Raw genomic sequence first — 13,700 nt, 5'->3', positions numbered from 1 at the left:
AAGAATTCTACAATTTTAAATTTAAATGCAGCAACTATCAGGCAACTAAAGCATCCCACTAACAACTAGAAAGCGGTCCTGAGCTACCATCTACCTCATTGGAGACCCTCGGACTATCTTTAATCGAACCTTACTGGACTTTATCTTGTACTACAGAGAGCGAACGGCATGGCCGGGAGTGTTCCTGGGGAGAGGGGACGAGCCTTCCAGTAGGCCCGGCAACCCCCCATGGATGTTGGAGCCACCAGGAGAAGCTGGTGGTTGAATGAGTATTGCTGGCTGTTCAACAGGTCGATGCCTAACATTATGCTCCACTGAAGACTCCTTCACATTCATCCATCGCTCGTCACCAGAGATTGTTGGTCAAGGAGTTTTCTTTGCTGCCCTTGTCCTTCTTGGGGGTAGTGATCATGGGGTTCAGAGGTGGCATTGGAGTGTCTATTTTTAGTAAAGCATCTAGGTAATTATCTATAAGAAAGAACTGCAGATGCTGGAAAAATCGAAGGTAGACGAAAATGCTGGAGAAACTCAGCGGGTGAGGCAGCATCTATGGAGCAAAGGAACAGGCGACGTTTCGGGTTGAGACCCTTCTTCAGACTGATGTGGGGGGGGGGGGGCTATTCCTTCGCTCCATAGATGCTGCCTCACCCGCTGAGTTTCTCCAGCATTTTTGTCTACCTTAGGTCATTATCTTGGTTACCTTGGGAAAAATCCAGAGAACTGACTTACTTGATTTAACAGTCTGTTGTGTTGGACAGTAGCCACTGAAGGCGGAGTGGGCTGGTTATTTACAGTAATAAGACGAGAGAGGTTAAAATGGATGCAATTATCAATGTTCAAAAGGCTGCAATACAGACTGAAAGATGATTTTATGGTCATTTTATGCTGATTTTTATTAAGCTAAAACTAATTGACATAACCACTATTTCACAACATTATATATCAAATTACCTCAGCAGAGCGCATTTAAGTGATCAATCTGTCAGTCACCAACGGATAATACGGCTGAGGCTTTTGATCTCGATACTGAATGATTCCCAGGATGGAAGTAATTTGCAGTGGGTCAAGTCAAGGGCAATCTTCAACTTCTGATTCAGAAACATCATGTTATTGAAGAAGGCTTCACGTCAACTGGGCTGCATTGAAATTATATTATTTATTCCTTTTTTGGGATTTTGGACATTGCAGGCAAAGACAGTATTATTGCCCTTCCCCAATTTCCATATGAGAAGGCAGCAGCACAACACTTAAGAAAGTTGCTGGTGAAGGTTTAATAATGCCACTGAGTGTGATGGAAGGAACTGCAGATGCTGGTTTAAACCGAAGATAGACACAAAAATCTGGAGCAACTCAGCGGTTCAGACAGCATCACTGGAAAAAAGAAATGGGTGAGGTTTCGGGTCAAGACCCTTCTTCAGCCTGGGAGTCGGGGGAAAGAGAAACGGGAGATATAGACGGTGATGTAGAGAGAGATACAGAACAAATGAATGGAAGATATGCAAAAAAGTAGCAATAATCAAGGAAACTGGCCATAGGTAGACAAAATTGCTGGGGAAACTCAGTGGGTGCGGCAGCATCTATGGAGCGAAGGAAATAGGGAGCGTTTCGGGCCGAAACGTTGCCTATTTCCTATAGTGGTGATTGTTCAACTCTTTGCATGGAGCGAAGGAAACGTTGCCTATTTCCTTCGCTCCATTGATGCTGCCGCACCCGCTGAGTTTCTCCAGCAATTTTGTCTACCTTCGATTCTCCAGCATCTGCAGTTCCTTCTTGAACAAGGAAACAGGCGATAGTTGGCTAGCTGAGAACGAGTGAGGGAGTGTTAGGGTTTGAATATAATCAAGAAGGATTCTTCTCCTGTTCCTCTTACACCTTCTCTTCAGAAAAAAAAAAACCTTGTTCAACCCTCGCACATCCCTAATATCTCGTGGCACAAATGACCAATATTGAACTTTATGACGGAAATGGATTGCGCAGTGACACAAATCAAACTGCAGACAGGGAATGTACAGAGTGCAGTTCATGTTAGTTGCCTCTGACTACACGAAAGTAAACAAGCAAATAGCAAGAGAAAGACAAGCATATCTAATATTTCTGACAGGGAGGTGACCTCAACAGATCAGGTCATGCACAATTTAGAATTCTAATGTTGTGAAGCTGAAAGCTGATCGCACTGAAATGTCACTTACGCAAACCGGCATTGGAAGTTTTATTAGATTGAGAAACTCTTGGAGAATGGCCAAAACCAATAAATGAGCGTATTCAATATGAAAAGATAAATATCGGTCAGGTAACTGTAATATTGGGAGTGTAAAAGTAGTGAGGAGAAAAAGGAACTTACCAACTATCCAACACCAAATAAGTAAGTTAACATGGGTAACTATTAGGTCTTCATTTCAACAAAGAAAATTCAAGGAGGAAGCAATTTTTTCAGTTTTGGGAAGACTTATTAACCGTTTACTTCTGATTAATTCAACGCACGCGGAATTCCTCCAACAAACAAAACTATTCTTTATAAAATCGAGGAAAGTACCTGACAGATCGAAACTTCCATTTTCTCGAATGTTTTTGTTCCGTTTCAGGACATATGACAGTAAAACGGTTTTGACTCCTGAATACAGATTATTAGCCGAGTCAGATCTACAAGAGGCTTCAGGATGTCGTAGTCCGCGGGCCAGCGATCGGAGCACTTCTTCTAGCGACCGCCGGCAAGGGATCGCCCGGTTCCGCGATAGAAAGTCCGCGCAGCGCCCGCTGCTGAAGCTCTGGACCCGACTCCGGGCAACGCCGCACCAATCCAAGTTGTTAGGCCGCGAGGGAGAGCAAAATGCAACTGGGAGAAAAGTCGCATTCCACCGAGGTAAGTGACTAAAAAAAAGTTCCTGCCCCAATTCCTGCCCCCCCCCCCCCCCGCCACACACTAAAACACACTTTTAGACACACTAAAAACAAAAAAAAGTGGAAAGGACAAACAGCTGCAGGCGAGGCTGCTGGCTTGCTGCGCTATCTTCGGTTTAAACCGGTAAAGTTGGATTGAGTTGAAGAGTGAGTATGTCAGTGTTGATGGTAGATGGTATAGTGCAGAGGAACGTGCAAGAACTGGAGCAAGCATCGGTCTGAAAGAAAAATTCCAGAAGATTAGGTCAAGGGGATGGGGACCAGGAAATGACAATTTCCGGATAATGTTTTCAAGAACCCCACAGGATCTAGTAATGTAGAAAGAAATAAAGCAGAGAAAAAATGTATGAGATGAGAGCACGAAAAGGCTACAAAACTATCGTCTGTTCTTAATATTCAAAAGGAAACTTAATCCCACCCAGTTCCCATATCCCATGTCAGGCAAGAGTTCTATTATAGACATAAAAAGCTGGAGTAACTCAACGGGTCAGGCAGCATCTCTGGAGAAAAGGAATAGGTGACCGTTCGACCCGAAACATCACCTATTCCTTTTCTCCAGAGATGCTGCCTCAGATAGATAGATTCTTGATTAGTACGGGTGTCAGAGGTTATGGGGAGAAGGCAGGAGAATGGGATTAGGACAGAGGGATAGATCAGCCATGATTCAATGGCGGAGTTGACTTGATGGGCTGAATGAGTCTACTCCTGGACCTTATGACCCGCTGAGTTACTCCAGTTTTTTGTGTCTGTCTTTGGTTTAAACCAGCATCTGCAATTGCTCCTTACACAAGAGTTCAATGATAGCGGCCACGGACTGGAGACGATCAGATTTTCCAACACAGACAGAGGCCATTGTGTTCATCAACCATGCCAGCTCTGTGCGCATCTTATGGTCCTATTTTCCTGTTTTGTCACCATAACTCAATTTTATTATTTTTGGATAACACTAGCCTGTGAAGTCTCAAAGATTTGAAAAACCTTGAAATTGTTTACCTTCTAAATAATTACAGAATCAATGATTAACTCACGGCAACCGTAAAAATGAGATTTGAGGGTGAGATGCTGGGTCAATCAGTCATATGCTTTAGCCTTCTCTCACCTTGGCTGCAGAAAAAATCCAATCATTTTATTCTTGGTGTTCTATCTTTTCTTTTTGTGAAAGAATATCTTTATTTAAACAGCCAGTTCTGCTGATTATGCAAGGGGGCTTATTGAAGTTAATGAGGCTAGCAGCATGGCAGAGCTGCATTAACACACGGCAGAAATAGCAAGATCGTTGAAGCATTCTGGATTAATGATCACAACTCTACTGATGTTAAATCAACTCCCACAGACAGCCTTGCACAGGAACTCTTCCATGCAGCATATCCCAGCAGGCAGAGATATGCAAGGGGAATGAATGCTAATTCATGGTCTTTAGAACCAGTTGAATTTAACAAGTCTTCTAATGAAGATGACACTCTTTCATTTAAAAAATCACAATGAAAAGCAAATGAGTTTACAAAAAATGCCAAAGGTCACTATTAAAGGAATTCTTTATGATTGGGTTAGATCCTGCCATGCCATTGTCATTTTCACCATGTTCATAACATATGCAAAGGTTTCATATTCTTGTGACTCGTCCACAGATCTTGACGGAGTTTATTTTCTATTGCAAAATTCAGTTACAAGGAGTGGTGTATTCTCTTCTATTAGCATAAAGCTACAGCCAGAATGTTTTATGCATTCATATCTATTTCTCTCTTCATTAATTTAATGAGTGTGTTAACCATTTAAATTGTAAAATCCAGCCACATTGCCATGAGAAATAAAGGGGGCACTGGTATTCCTGGTTTGAAAATGCATACCTCCAGATTCAGGAACAGTTTCTTCCCAGCTGTTATTAAGCAATTGAACAGTCCTCTCATTAGTACAGTGCTGACCTCCCAGCTACCCCATTGGAGACCTTTGAACTGTCTTTCATTGGACTTTATCGAATGTCGTTGCACTAAATGTCATTGATCTGTACACTGTGGATGACTTGATTGCAATCACGTGTAGTCTTTTCTTTGACTGGATCTCTGTTGACAAACAACAGCTTTTCACTGTACTTCAGTGCACGTGACAATAATAAACTAAACCAAACTAAACTAAACTAGAGGATTTAAAATGAATAAGAGCCATTTGGATTTACTATTAGATCAAAGAGGATGTGGGAGAAATGAAGGGGAATTAAAAGATAGGATGTTAAAAAGGGGCTAGAGCAGGAAAGTTTTAATTAAAGTGTGTTTAAAACAATAGCAGGTCTGATGATATAAACAAATATTTTGTCACTTTTTTCAGCAGTGCGAATAATGAAGGGCCTGTCCCACATGGGCGTTATTTGCGTGTCATTTACGCGACATCATTTACACGCCACGCGCGGTGCCCCAGGATTTTGGGATTCACAAAATCTTCGTGCGCCACCTGCGTGACGTGCAAATGACGCCCAATTGGTCACAGGCCCTTTAAATGTGAGAATAATCAGACAGTATAATTAGAAATAAGTCCGTCTGAAGAAAGGTCCTGACTCAAAAAGTCACCCATTCCTTCTCTCCAGAGACGCTGCCTGTCCCGCTGAGCTACTCCAGCATTTTGTGTCTATCTTTGGTTTAAACCAGCGTCTGCAGTTCCTTCATACTTATAGAAATAAGGATTGACAGGTTAAAATCGTCATGGAGACTCAGGCCTTGATATGGTTGACAATGACGAGAAGCCCGATACAGACTGGGCTGCTTGTCGGCTGGACATGTAGATTGTGCCAAAGGACAGATGAATTGCCACTGTAATAACTGCATTATAAAAGAAGAAAAGAATGCAGTGATTATCCTAAATCTGCCTAAATATGGTAATGCTTAAGTTTGCCTGGTCACAATATGGAACGCAATTAATACTAACCTAGAAAAGGATTATTTAAATTAAACCCAATCACTATGGAATTGTAGAGCAGTGAAGCAATTATACATTTCACGCCTCCCACAGTGGATGTTTGAGTGGGCTTCTTAGACCGTAAACAGTTATAACAGAAACACAGTAGTCTTCTAATTAAATAATGTATGTTTTACTACACCTACCACACAACTAAAGGGGAAATGCACAGCAAACTGCAGTGAACATTTACTAAAGCACGCAGCACATGTTGAGACTGTGTTGCATGTAGTAGGTCAATCCACAAAGGGCTGGGAACATTGCAGTGAATCTGTTGACATTCTTCTTCAGACCGGATATACCCAGGGCAGAATATACCCAGTGCAACATATAAGAGGTAATGTGTAGGAAGGAAATATTGGTGCTGGTTTACACCGAAGATAAACACAAAATGCTGGAGTAACTCAGCGAGTCAGGCAGCATCTCTGGAGGAAAGGAAAATCTCCTTCTCTCCAGAGATGATGCCTGACCCGCTAAGTTACTCCAGCATTTTGTGTTTGTCTTCGGCATTCACTGCATGTTTGATGTTGCCGTTATAACACTGGAACAGAAATGTGTCACTCTCAAACAGCTTGGCTCTCACGCAAGAAAGGAAGTAGGCTCCGTGACAGAAGCAGTATTGTTGGTTAGACCACGACAAAAAACAATCCATTCCTCTCCCAAGCACAGACAACTCTGCCGGTGAAGCCCTCGTTTTCTTTGACGAGTGCTCTTGATAACTTCAATCCAAAGCACTCACCAGGTGATGCCTCACTGCTGCCACATCAACATCCCAGTGCCCATTCCCATGGCCACCCTGGTATTCCTGTACCACAGTAGGCTCATGGTGCCAGCACCAATTCCATTGAGAACCAAATCTTTATGAACTCCTTTCAGCACGGTAGGTTCATAGATTGCCCCATGAAACCTGCCAAATTCCACTCATTTTGTACAACACCATTCCATGTTTATACGATTCGTAGACCCATGAAACTGCAGATGCCGGTTTACAAAAAAAAAAACAGAAAGTGCTGGAGTAACTTAGCGGGTCAGGCTAGGGATGGTACAGTGGAGCAGCGGTAGATTTGCTGACTTCGACCTGGGTTTGATCCTAAGGGTGCTGTCTGTACAGAGTTTGTACGTTCTCCCTGTGGGGGCTTTCACTGGGGTTTCCTCCTTCACTCCAAAAAACATACAGGTTTGTAGTTTGATTGACTTCGGTCAAATTGTAAACTGTTCCTAGTGTGTAGTAGTACTGTGCTAGTGTACGGGGTGATCGCTGGTAGGCACGGACTCGGTGGGTCAAAGGAACAGCTGTATCTCTAAAGTCTAAAAAACTCTGGAGAACATGGATAGGTGACGCTTCAGACCAGAACCCTTCTTCAGACCCACTGAGTTACTCCAGCACTTTGTGTCTCTGGGAGTTATGTATCTTATGAATAAAACATATTTGTATTTGAGGAAACCACTTCTGTGTTGATCTGTGTTGATCTAGCAGGCCCAAGAGAGCCTTCCATACAGCACCGTTTTAGTGCCTGTTTTCCTGCAAGATATTTGCTGCCTTTAAAAATGGATGGTTTGGGTAGAAATGAAGGAAATTCCCAACGGAGGAGCTGTGGAGGCAGGGAATTCCAGTTTAGTTGCTCATGCTAAATGCATGCTCGAGTATCAGCCATCCTACATCCATAGTGTTATTCACAGAGTTGAAGACACATTCCTGCAACAATTATTCCTCCATCAGAATCAATAAATGCATTATCTGGTTATCTCATTACGAGTGTGAGAAAGCCGAGTGTGCAAATTGGCTGCCATGTTCCATTACGTTAATAGAGTGCTCACACGGAATCTTATTCATTGAGTGTGAAGGACTTCGACATTGTACTGAAGAAGCGCTTCACAAATGAAAGCTTTTGTATTTGTTTTCCTTCAGTGAAATATCTTGCTTTAAATAATGTGTTGCCGGGGACGACGGTGGGTTATGCAGTAACCACCCGACACTGGGTGCACCCCACTTGATTTATTCTATTTACGGTGGTAAGTCCAGGACCACAAGGGGGCACTGTCCCTCACCATCAGAGTGCATGTGCGGTGGCTCTGCCGATGTCGGACTTGACCCGGCAGCTCAGTCCTGGTCTTCGAAGGAGGAGGCACGGTGATCTCAGACCTCTTCCTGCAGTTCAGCCTTGTCTCGAGGGGAGGCTCTGGCAGTCATAGAAACATAGACAATAGGTGCAGAAGTAGGCCATTCGGCCCTTCGAGCCAGCACCGTCATTCAATATGATCATGGCTGATCATCCAAAATCAGTTCCTCGTTCCTGCTTTCTCCCCATATCCCTTGATTCCGTTCCGTTAGTCTCAGGTTTCTTCCTGGTGGCTCAGTCTTTAGGCTTGAAGAGGCAACGTTGGCAATCTCTGGATTATCCAGTCTTTGCGTGTGTGTGTGTGTGTGTGTGTGTGTGAGTGTGTGAGTGTGTGAGTGTGTGTGTGTGTGTGTGTGTGTGTGTGTGTGTGTGTGTGTGTGTGTGTGTGTGTGTGTGTGTGTGTGTGTGTGTGTGTGCGTATGCGTGCGTGTGTGTGTGTGTGTGTGCGTATGCGTGTGTGCATGTGCGTGTGTGTGTGTGTGTGTGCGTATGCGTGTGTGTGTGCGTGTGCGTGCGTGTGTGTGTGTGTGTGCGTATGCGTGTGTGCATGTGCGTGTGTGTGCGTGTGTGTCACATGTACCAAGGTACAGTGATAAACTTTGTTTTGCATGCTCTCCAATCAAATCAGATACCATACATAAATATAACCAAGCTAAACTCGTACAATAGGTCGAGTGAAGGGAAAGGTACAGAATGCAGAATACAGTTCTCATAACAAGTGAAATAGGATGTCTGCGTAAAGGGCCTGTCCCACTCGGGTGTCATTTGCACGTCACGCAGGTGGCGCGCGACGATTTTGTGAATCCCAAAATCTTGGGCGCCGCGCGCAACCGCACGTCACTGCCTACGCCACGCCTCACCACGCGCTATGCGAGTGTAATGCGTGCCTTGCGCACATTACGTAAATGACGCGCAAATGACGCCCAAGTGGGACAGGCCCTTTAGTTACAAGGAGATGAAGAACAAAAGTAAGGAAGCATTTCTGACATCGTACAGGGGTTTGTGAATATAAATGATCGTTTTGTGTGTAGATCAAGTCTTCAATACAATAGAACAACATTCTTGCCTTGGAGGCAGTGGAGAGTAGATCAACTTGTCCAATGCTCAGTTGATATGGCTTCTCCTATGAAAGGCTATTGAGGAAAATTAGCTCACACAACACTCATTGAAGTTTAAAAGAATGAGAGCTGATCTCATTGACTCATGTACGACTGTTGGGGAGATTATCAGAGTAGATACTAAGAGGCTGTTTCTTCTAGCAGAGTTTTTAACTAGGGAGTATGCTCTCAAGATAAAGTATCAACCATTTAGGACTGAGATGAGGAAGAATTATTTAGTTTAGGTTTAGGTTTATTGTTGCTTTGTTTTGCATGATCTCCAAACAGCTCAAATATACCGTACATCAAGACAATCAAGTCAAACACGTGTCAATAGGTAAAGCAAAGGGGAAGATACAGAGTTCAGAATATAGTTCTCAGCATAGTAGTACCATGGACTGTCCAACGCCCGCAATGGGGTCGAGGTAAATAGGACAGGACCCTAGCTTATGGTTATAAAAAGGATAAATATTTGAATATTTCAAGAGCTATTAAGAAGGTTCAGCCTTTGAGTATGTGAAAAACTAACATTGATAGATTTTGGACTAGCTGATCGAATGATAAGGAAGGTAAGCGAGGTTTAAGGTCAGCTTGAGAGGGCAAAGTGACATTATGGCCTTCGCCTGTTCCTGCTTCTATTTATTACGCAGCCTTGTTTGTCTAAGGACATATCAATCCTCACTTGGAGAAGCATGGATCAATAAAGGACAAAAATCAGAGATTTGTTAAAGGCAAACTGTCACATTAGCTAGATTACATCTTTCATGCTGTAATAGAGAGATTTTGAAGAGTGCTGGAAATATTACACATATAAAAAACACATACTGAACATCATATTTCTTTGGAAATATTCAGAGACGAGGAAACTATATTTCACAGAGATATGAAAGAGAGAAGATTAAGAGAAGTCCAACAGAGCCAATTATAATCATGAAGCATTTTGCTCGAGCCTGATAAATGGGTTGGTAACCAGAGGTTATTGGATTAAAATAACTTCGCCAAGAACTAAGTGGCGAATGTGGAAACATGTCATCATACGGATTAGAATGATCTAGTGAGCACTACCTAGAGATTTCACAGTCGTTTTCAATGACATCCTGGCAGAGCAACCTCATCAGTTCCTTCCTCTGCTCTTTTCTCACAACTCGATAAGCACCAATTGATAAGAAAAACTAATTTACAGAATTAAGGGGGAAATGCAAACCATGAAGCATTTAGACAGACACATGAACAGGCAGGGAATGAAGAGACAAGCCAGCCATGTCATCTCTGAGTGCCCACTCTAACACCTACCAAATGGAGCTCAGGGCCTGACAGACATTGACGCCAACAGAGACAACAACCTGACTGCTCAACACCCGGCGTGAGATCTAACTATTCCTTTGGTTTATTTATGTTTCATTCGCAAGAAGAACAAGAGAAGAAGAGCAAAATTACAATACATGATTACCATCGAGTCATTTACAGTGTGTAGAGACATGATAAGGGAATAACGTTTAGTGCAAAGTAAAGCCAGCAAAGTCCGATCAAAGATAGTCCGAGGGTCTCCAATGAGGTAGATGGTGGTTCAGCACTGCTCTCCAGTTGTGGTAGGATGATTCAGTTGCCTGATAACAGCTGGGATAAAACTGTCCCTGAATCTGGAGGTGTGCGTTTTCACACTTCTGTACCTCTTGTCTGATGAGAGAGGGGAGAAGAGGGAGTGGCCCGGGTGCGACTCGTCCTTGATTATGCCGCTGGCCTTGCCGAGGCAGCGTGAGGTATTTTCTCCTCTCACCTTAATTCTATGCCCCAAGCTTCAGACACCTGTGACCTTCTCTAAATTTGAGGAGGTGCTCAACAATGATAAAGCCCTGTTAACGGCTTTGGTGATTCAAATGCTAAAGGGCCTGTCCCACTTGGCCGTCATTTGCGCGCCATTTACGCGACCACCTAAAAATATGGTTGTCGTGTTGTGACGCACGGGTAGCGTGTGGGTAGCGCGGGACGGGCGCATGGAGAGGTGTGGAGGAGTATGGAGTTGAGCGCGGTATCCACGAAATCTTCGCGCGCCACCGGCGCGGCGTATCACTTACGCACGTGGACGTACTGCGGTCGCACGCTGACATCGCACGTGTAGTGCGTGGTGACGCATGATTACGTCACCGTGCGTAACCATGCGCCGCCGCGCGCTGCACATACGCAGTCAGCCACAATGAGAAAATAATTACGCCGTAAGTATCAATGCTTTCAGAGTAAAGCCTTCAGAGTAACACCTTAATGAGTATATTTGAAACATCCTTAGGTAAGGATGTTTCAATGGTTAACATCCAGGTAAGGATTGCAGATTTTATATCCTAAAAGAACACAAGTAACCAAATTCGTTTTTTTTTTAAAATGACTGCCAAGTGGGACAGGCCCTTAAGTTTATTCCAACCTCAAAACAAATGTTATCGCAGGGCTGCCAACATTGGATGCGAGTTGTGAGTGAGAAATTGCGAGAGACCAAGCCCAAGGGAGCGTAGCGACCGAAGGGGCGAGGGAGGAAGGTGTGGGAGCTTTTGGGTGGGTATGGAGCTTTTGCATATTTCAGCTTGAAATTGTGCAATCTTGTGCATACTGTAGCGAGTCTTTTAACTTACACTTGAATGCAATATTTATGCTTTAAATTGGATTTGCTATGAATAATGTTAGGCTAAATTACATTCCACAGTAGAGCCAGGCTCTAATCAACAGGAGCAGCACATGAAAGATCTTAGTGTATTCATGTATGGAAATCAGATTATAATCAAACACTTGGCCCATGTTGACCAACCTGGGTCTCACTGCACACCTGGTACTACTCCTGACCCTGACTCCAGTTGCACACCTTCTCTCATTCCTGATCCTGAGTCCAGCCTTACACCTGGCCCCCTATTCTACCCTGATCATAGCTGCTTACCTGCTCAGGTTTCCAGTGCTGAACACTCCCACTGTCCCAGCTTTGACTGCACACCTAGTACTATTCCAGACCTTGACTCTGGATGCACACTTGGCCTTGCTCCGAGCCCCTCTGCATTGACAATATATCTGGCCCACACATAAAGCCCCATATCTGACCCCCTGGACTTAACGTTCAAGTCCACAGGTGCTTATCTAATGTGATAATCTTTTATGGGGCACTTCACGGACCAAAATATGTATAACAGAATTTGCTACATCCATTGGCTTCCTTGTTATCTAACATAGAATCATAGAATCATAGAAAGTAGGTGCGAGAGTAGACCACCAGGTCCGTCGAGCCCGCACCGCCATTCACTCATGGCTGAACACTAAACAGACACACTTACCCACAAACAGTAGACACAAGACACAGAACACAAGACACTACCCTCCCCTTTATACCGCTATCACCCCTCTCCACCCCAAGAACCGCGTGATCTCCTGGGGGAGGCAAAAAACCGGATAAAAACCCAGGTCCAATTCGGGAAAAAAATCCGGGAAATTCCTCTCCGACCCCAATCCAGGCGATCGACACTTGTCCAGGAGATCACTCAGGTCTACTATACTAACCATACCTAGGTCCATATCCCTGCCCACTCCCCGTAGCCCCTTATCCCCTTGGCAGCTAAAAAACCATCTATTTTTGACTTAAATATATTTAACGTTTCTGCTTCCAATGCTCCCTGGGGCAGTGAATTCCACAAACTAACCACCCTCTGGGTGAAGAAGTTCTTCCTCATCTCAGTTTTAAAAGAGCCCCCCCTCACTCTGCAACTATGTCCCCTAGTTCTAGCCTCCCCGATCATTGGGAACATCCTCGGTGCATCCACCCGATCAAGGCCCCTCACGATCTTATACGTTTCAATGAGATCGCCTCTCATTCTTCTAAACTCCAAAGAGTAGAGTCCCAGCTTACTTAACCTTTCCTCATATGTCAATCCCCTCATTGCAGGAATTAATCTTGTAAACCTTCGCTGCACTGCCTCCAGGGCTAGTACATCCTTTCTTAAGTATGGACCCCAGAACTGTACACAGTATTCCAAATGTGGTCTCACTAATACCGTGTACAGCTGCAGCAAGACCTCCGTGTTTTTATACTCAATCCCCCTAGCAATAAAGGCCAAAACTCCATTGGCCTTCCTGATTGCTTGCTGCACCTGCATACTGACTTTTAGTGATTCATGTACTAATACCCCTAGATCCCTTTGCGTTGCATTACAACGCAGCTCCTCCTCATTTAGAAAATAACTTGCCCTATCATTTTTTTCCCCAAAGTGAATGACTTCACATTTATTAGTATTAAATTTCATCTGCCAAGTTGTTGCCCACTCACCTAGCTTATCTATATCCTTTTGCAGACTCTTCCTATCCTCCTCATCCCCTACTTTCCCTCCCATTTTCGTATCGTCCGCAAATTTTGATATATTACACTTGGTTCCCTCCTCCAAATCATTTATATAAATTGTGAACAACTGTGGTCCCAGCACCGACCCTTGCGGAACCCCGCTAGTTACCGGTTGCCATCCCGAGTATGAACCATTTATCCCCACTCTCTGCTTCCTATTCGTTAGCCAATCCTCTACCCATGCTAATATATTACCCCCAATCCCACAATTTTTTATTTTTAGCAATAGTCTCTTATGTGGCACCTTGTCAAAAGCCTTTTGGAAGTCCAAGT

At 43.9% G+C, this 13,700-nt stretch overlaps 1 long non-coding RNA gene across 1 annotated transcript; it reads right to left on the bottom strand.

The window, feature by feature from the left end:
- Positions 1-1,234: 1,234 nt before the first annotated feature.
- Positions 1,235-10,421, bottom strand: LOC116990341. Its single transcript, XR_004416523.1, has 3 exons — positions 10,313-10,421; positions 9,174-9,175; positions 1,235-1,246 (listed from the first exon to the last, which is right to left on the bottom strand). It is a non-coding gene; the product is annotated as an uncharacterized LOC116990341 (long non-coding RNA).
- Positions 10,422-13,700: the final 3,279 nt, after the last annotated feature.

The sequence above is a fragment of the Amblyraja radiata genome, chromosome 31, assembly GCF_010909765.2.
Source record: "Amblyraja radiata isolate CabotCenter1 chromosome 31, sAmbRad1.1.pri, whole genome shotgun sequence".
Lineage (NCBI taxonomy): Eukaryota > Metazoa > Chordata > Chondrichthyes > Rajiformes > Rajidae > Amblyraja > Amblyraja radiata.
The sequence above is the reverse complement of the archived record's forward strand: the minus strand, read 5'-3'. Positions and strand labels throughout refer to the sequence as shown.